This window comes from Thermobia domestica, chromosome 6 (genome assembly GCF_964235325.1).
Source record: "Thermobia domestica chromosome 6, izTheDome1.hap1.1, whole genome shotgun sequence".
NCBI classification, from domain to species: Eukaryota; Metazoa; Arthropoda; class Insecta; order Zygentoma; family Lepismatidae; genus Thermobia; species Thermobia domestica.
Genome location: NC_137459.1, coordinates 291,422,755 through 291,430,549, shown reverse-complemented (window position 1 = coordinate 291,430,549; position 7,795 = coordinate 291,422,755).

The window sequence follows — 7,795 nt, the reverse complement described above, 5'->3', positions numbered from 1 at the left end:
TCACTAGGTACACCGTACATTACCAGAGCCAATGACTGATGTAGACCGTTTGCTCAAGGCAGACATTGTCATTTGGGAGCCGTGTCTCCCCTGGTAGGGCCGCCTAAACAATACGGGGCTACCTATCATTAACGTGTTTAGGTACCACGTACACGTTGTAACGAGGCTACCTGTCCGAATCCCAATGGTACGTGTAAGCCACCATTAGAAGGGACACCCACACCCTTCCTTCGGTAGGGTCGTCCAAACAATACGGAACTACCTCTTCTTACGAGAGAGGTGAACCGTACATTACCAGACCCAATGGCTGATGTAAACTGTCTACCTTTAAAGACAATGGCCATTTGGGAGCGGCGGCTCCCCTGGTAGGGTCGTGGCTCCTGCATCCAGCTCACACTACTGGGACGAAGGAGGGACTCACTTCCTCAGCGCTCCTGAGGTACGAGTATGCGTTAGGATACTAGGTATCTCATCCCGGACCCAAGAGAACGCATTACACTCTCTTTGAGGGCAGTACCTACATCATCCTCCCGGTAAGGCGTTGGATCCGCCCACCCAGGGCACGCCAACTACCCACTCTTTTTAGCGTGTTGGGATACCACGCAGCCTTATCTCCCGGACCCAAGGGCACGGCTTAGTTGCCCATTTCTGGGGATACTCAAGGGCTCACCCCGAAGCCGAAGCTACCTACCCCACTGAGGACGTGATGGGGTCACACGTACTCTCCCAGACCCAATGGCACAAGTTAGTCGCCCATTTCAGAGGATGCTCCCCGAAAGCTCACCTCTGCCGGTAGGTTGTTGACACCGCGTGCCGTTCGCTGCCGTATGGTAGTTAAAGTACCGGCAGCGCGCTGGGTACCAGTGTCACCCTATCTCCCCCGCATAGGTACAGCTCCCGACACAACAGTTCGAGAGCGACCAAATCACGGGGGGCCCTCCCCATTTCTCAGCACGGCTTGGGACCGGCCACGGCGGAGTTGATATAATGATGCAGTAGCTACTGCACAGACTGATGTTGTGGAGCTGTTTAAAGACATATTCAGTGAAAACTTTAATTTGGGACTAAGCCATGCAAATGGCCATAACATGTATTCTACATTACCTATTTGTAGAGGATATGTAATTAATATACCTAATATTTCTGAATCGGATGTCCTTAGTGCAATTAAACAGATCAATGGAAGTACATCTCCTGGTCCAGATAACATACCGTACTATATATTAAAAACATGTGGTACTCAGTTATCATCTATTCTAGCAAATATATTCAATGAATCACTTGGATGTGGAGAGTTTCCATCGACATGGAAACAAGTATATATTGTATCTGTACATAAACCAGAAGATAAAAATAATATGAAAAATTATAGGCCAATCACATTAGTTAATGCATTTAGTAAGATATTTGAAATAATGATACACAACCATATATACTTTAATGTAATAAATAAATAAATAAATAAACTGAATTTCAGCATGGATTTTATAAAGGCAGATCAATTGTTACGAATCTTGTATATTTTAGAGATTTTACGTACTTAGCTCTTAAAAATAGACTACAGGTTGGCACTATATATATTGATATGTCAAAGGCTTTCGACTTTATAGAACATGGACTTCTAGTTCGTAAATTATCCAATGTTGGCCTATCTTCTCAGTATATTTGATGGTTCCAAAGTTATTTATCAAACAGAGAATATAGAGTGAAAATTGGTCATGTAACTTCCAGTATTAGCTGTATAAAGAATGGTATACCTCAGGGATCGCCTTTAGGACCACATCTTTTTTTCATTATTTATTAATGACCTGACGGAAAATGTTAAATTCTCAAATATATTATTGTATGCTGATGATTTGAAGTTATTTAGAATAGTGAATAGCGAATACGATAACTACTTACTCCAAAAATACTTGGATAGTATTAGTATATGGTGTAAAAATAATCTACTGAAAATAAACTGTAATAAAACTAAGTTTATTTCATATACCAATAAGACGCAATACTATGTTAGCAAATATGTCATAGATGGAATATCTCTGCAGAAAGTTGAAAAGATTAAAGATTTAGGCATAACATTTGACATGAATATCAAATTCAACTATCATATTAATGGCATAGTACATAGAACACGAAATACTATAGGGTTTGTATTTAGGCAGTGGCCTAAGTTTAAAAATGCAAACACACATGTTTATCTATTTAAGGCACTTGTAAGACCCAAATTAGAATTTGGTGCAATTATATGGAATAATATATCCACAACATTATGTAGCAAAATTGAATCGGTTTAAAAATGTTTCATTAGGCTATTTTGTAGAAATATGAAAAAAAAAAAATACTACTCTCATAGTTATGATTACTGGAACGAATACTGGGGGTTGCAAGAATTACATGTAAGAAGAAAAATGACAGAGAAAAACTTTATTCAGAAAATTTTAGATAATAGATATAGTAGCGAATACTGCCTACGTAATATAGGTATAAGAGTACCAACATATAATCTTAGAAAAGCATCGGAAATGGTTCCCATGAATAAAAATTCTATAGTCTTAAGAAAACTGACAAGTTATTTTAATATATTATAGGGATATTTGTATTTATTAAACAGAGGTACAGATTTTATTAGGTATGCATATTTTACACAGTATATCTGTATGTTTGACGGTATCCTTGTTTTAAGGACAATTTGAAGAAAATTGGTTAACTATTTTAATGAATAATGAAGTAATTATGTTTATTCAGACATGATACAAGCCATAAAATTATGTATATATTATAACATAGACAATGACTTCCTATCGTCGAAACAAATGTATTGTTAATATTAAGAGGAATGTAAGATGTGTGTTATAACCCTTAGTTTTATGACTAAATGCTGTATTTTTGCTATCTGGCTGTTCATGGTACTAAAATAAATACATTATTATTATTATTATTATTATTATTATTATTATTATTATTATTATTATTATTATTATTATTATTATTATTATTATTAAGTGTAGCCTAATGTTAGTGCATATTTGCTTAGTTTACAACATCGTGGGCACAGTAAACGGTGATGGAATAGAGTTTTATGTAATGATTCAGCACTGAGAGAAAATTGTAAAACTACTTCTCTAAGGAGTCAGCAAAGTTATTAAAAATTGAATTGCAATCACGTCGTGGTTCGATGTAGTGGCCACATATCACTCAATTAAAATCTGTCAGGTAGGCCTAGAAATCTAGTAAGAATAGCGTTGGAGGTCGGTGTCCTGATCAAATAACCTCAAGTAAAGCCATGCAGTACTCCTAGTAATCCACTAACAATAACGTTGCAGTCAATGTACTGACCACAGACACTCAATTAAAAGTCGTCCAGTAGGTCATAGTTCTAGGCTGTAATGTTCTGCATTATTATTATTATTATTATTATTATTATTATTATTATTATTATTATTATTATTATTATTATTATTATTATTATTATTATTATTATTATTATTATGCGGGTGTTACTGGTCAACGTGTTGCTTAGTTACTGTATTATAAATTAATATGTTTTATATGGAATAAATACTTGCGTATTTTTATATAATAATTAGAACCTTATTTACATCTGTTACAATCTTTACTTAACGACAGCAAAACAAATGCATGTTCAGCGTAATCAGTTTCCACTCTTAAATAGAGACGGTGAGGCGAACGTAATAACTCACGCGCACATTTAACACTTGTAGGAATGTTCTCCGGACAGATCAGGGTAAATTCCTGAACTGAAACAAGTACCATAAGAAAGTATGTTGTCAAAGCAGTCACTGGCTATTCGGTAGAGTTCTGTCTTTCAAACTCTCGAATTACGAGTTCAAGTTTAGGTCACGTAGAGAGTTTTCAACGAACTTAAAACGTTAGTTACTGAATCCTCTATGTATGCATGTGCATGTGTCTCTTATTTGCGAATTTTTCAATTTTGAGCTCTCAATTCGGTTCAGCATAAGAAACTATCTCAAGTAAGTTATGATTTTTTTTTCGCGTTAGTCTTACCGTTCCCGAGATATTATCCAAAAATGTTTTGATTTCGGGAGATTTAAGGAGCTATGTCTCAGGTACCGTAAGTCATAGAGAGATATTTTGCGTTTTTTTTTTTTTAATTTTGATCCCTCCACTCTGAGCATATTCTAAGTAAAACAACACATCGTAGAATGTTTTAACAGCTAAAAACAAATGTAAAAAAGCTAGTAGGCAAGGAATAATCAAGGGCAATAGAGCCTCCCTCCCCCTTGACTCTCAGGTATACACTAGATAAAATGGACTTGAATCCTGTTTTACACTGGATACAGCGGCAAACTATGGTTTAGCCCCTCCCTTGACCATATCCTGGATCCGCCACTGTATACACTGTATATATATAATTTTTCTTCTTGCAATGGTCGTGGAACATTCTCAACTGGTTTTACCTATATTAGTAGGACCAATACGAAATTGGCCCAGTCACCTTTTTCTGCCCTAACTTTTGAATGAGACCAGAAATAATTATCAGAATTGGATACTAATTAGCACCAATTCCTGACACTATTTTATTTTCGATTCTCAAAGAGATCAGAACTAATTATGGGATTAGGACACTTATTAGCACTAATTCGGCACTCTCACTTCTTTTTGTTTCGGAGAAAGTGATTAGGCTAGTGCGAAGTTAGTTCTGCAAATTTTACTATCCACACTTCTCAACAAGATCAACAGTATTTCTGGAATTCGACCACTAATTATCAATAATTCAACACTAATTGCTGACGTCAAATATATTCAAATCGGTGAAAGTGTTTGGACCAACTGCATGCACGTCTTTTTTTCATCTTTATGGTAATGATATGAGGTAGATTTCAATCACGATCAGTTTTACTGAAATTTCTGCTCCAACTCGAGTATAGTGTTATTTACTTTCTGTACTTTCAAGCGACAAAAGAAGATAATAAATAGTGATAGTGAAACAAAATGATTTCATGATTTCAACGAATTTACGCATTCCGAAGCCCATATATACCGAAAAAATGATTTTTCGACATTTGTCCGTTTGTCTCTCCATCCGATCGTTTTGATATACAGTCGCCTAGAGGCCATACCGTTTAACGCATACAGACCAAATGCTAAACTTACGGATTTAATGTGATTCTATATTTTTTTGTCATTCTTTCCATTTTTATCATTAATTTCCCAGAATATCCACCTACTGCAAGGCTGAAAGAGATATGACCTACTGGTCCGGTACTTACGAAACGGGCTGTGTTAACCAGCTTATATGCAGCAAGTGAATTTGTATTTTTTTAAAAAAATCAATTGCTGAATGAATCAAACATCTTTCAATAAAAAAAAAGAATGAAGAGGAATGAACTAGATTGTTTAACCTGAAACTGTCAGCTCAGATGGTCTCTTAATATGCCGGTGCTAACATGTAGGGAAAAAAATATCTACCGAAGTTTGGAGATGATAGAAAGCTACAAGTACAATGCAGCACATAGCAACAGTTATATCTAAATTTAGGTAACAGTGATAAAATGTATTTTAAGAATTTGAAAATGAATAATAAAAAAATATAATTAATTTACAAAATAATGACAAGATATCTAAAAATAAATTTTAAAAAAATGATTTTTTTAGGAACTAAAACAAATGTTTCTAATCCTTTCAATAGGAATATCTTAGTAACTTAATCCTGGTGTGCTAATTACAATTTGATTTCAATGTTAGATTATATTCACGAAATCTGAAGGATTTCGGCTTCTAGTTTGTATTATTACTATTATTGTTATTATTGTTATTCTTATTACAACATACTTCAAAAAGAGAGCACCTCCAGGAAAATATTATTTTGACAATTTAGGACGGTTGCATTAAAAAAATAACGGAAATTGATTCTAGATACATCAGGAAACTTACTTTCTGTTTTCATCATTTGTATAACCTAAAACAACCTAATAGCCAACAATTATAATTTAAACGAATATAAACGTACTCATTAAGCACAAATGCTATCTATGAAATATTATCTTAAAAAGAAAATGGCTAAGATAAAAGGTAGGTAATTAATTTTGAATTGATAAAGTTAAAAACAAAAGTCGTGACTTGCTAGCAAGATGAGAACTATCAAAATATTGAAGAGGAGATAGAACAGATGTTCACTTATGAAACCTCAACGTTTACGCATTTTTCTATCAGGTAAGTATATGAGTAAAAACCTTCATACACATTCAGCATTAGAAACTAATTTAAGCCCATAAAAAAAACAAGAAAAAAAAGAAACATTAAATAATTTGTGTCATATTTTTGATAATAATATTTAGTTATTTTGCACACACTGATACATACACAAAATACAACACAGAATACACTCCAAAACATACACACACACACACATATATATATATATATATATATATATATATATATATGCAGATATTATATAGGTAGCCATATGGATAGCCATGCTTATAATTAGGGTAGTGAATCTAATATTTGTCCAAGTAGTGGATGAAATGTCGAGATTTGAATTTTTAGATACGTTAAATATATATTATTTATCTCGTAGTAATGATAATTATACTGGATAATTTTTGTTTCTCTGAATATTTCTTTCTCGAAGGATATGCCTAAGTCTGAAACTTCTAAGCTAATCCAATATAATATGAGTCACATAGTAGTTAATAATTTGGTGCCTTAATATTTCATTATACTTATTAATACTATATCACTGGATCTACACTATATAAGCTACAGTTTGACATAGCAACTTCAAACTAAATATTCCTTTCATTGTAACACGTGTTCGGCATCCAACAATGATGTTGTTCACAGCTTAATAACTTAGAGATCATACAATTCCGTATATATATATATATATATATATATATATATATATATATATATATATATATATATATATATATATATCGTTAATAAAATCACCATATTATTAGCAACATTAATGATCAGTATATTTATGCTACAATTACATACTTCTGCAATTACACACTTTTCTCTATGTATATTCAATAATTTAAATTCTATATTTTTGCAACTCTGAATGATTAAAACGAATATAAAGCAATTGATAAATTTATCCTGCAGTAAAATGTTGCAATGCTGACCTGAAATATGCAACTATTGTTATTTGGTAACTCTTTTACACTAACCAGATAATTGTGTCTCTAAATATATGATATTTCGTTAATTAATCATAGAATAAACTCTATGTATATAAGGCTCTAGAGCGCGTGACACACAGGGGGTGTGTTACGTTTTTAACACATAACCGGTGTTGAGCCGTGCCGTAAGCGTTAATAAACAACAAAATTACTCCTCCGAAATATGTTAAATCGCTTATATGCGTAATGTGTTTACATTATGCTGAGCCTAAAAAAGCACTTTAAACAAGTAAAAAAATGTACTCCAGTGGCGGGGGGAGGGCACGAAGCCCCAACCTTCCAATTACTACCGGCTTGCTCTTCCGACTTGGCCACGGAGGCGATGAAGAAAACGTCGCTTGTATAGGGATAAATCGCTGAGGTCTTTTGAATTTGGCTAATCAGAGTGCTCCTTTAAGCCGCGTATATTCGACGATAACCGTTCGGGATAAGATAAAATCTGCTCGCCATGTAGACCTAATTTTATAACAAAATGACGACTGTCTATTTACTTTATTCTTTAGTTCTTCCATATTCGCTTTCAAATGATCGGCGCCAGTTGCCATCTAATAAAGTTGATGCGTTTGTTCCTTCTAGTACACAATCGCTTAGAAAAGGAAGCAATAAATGCACCA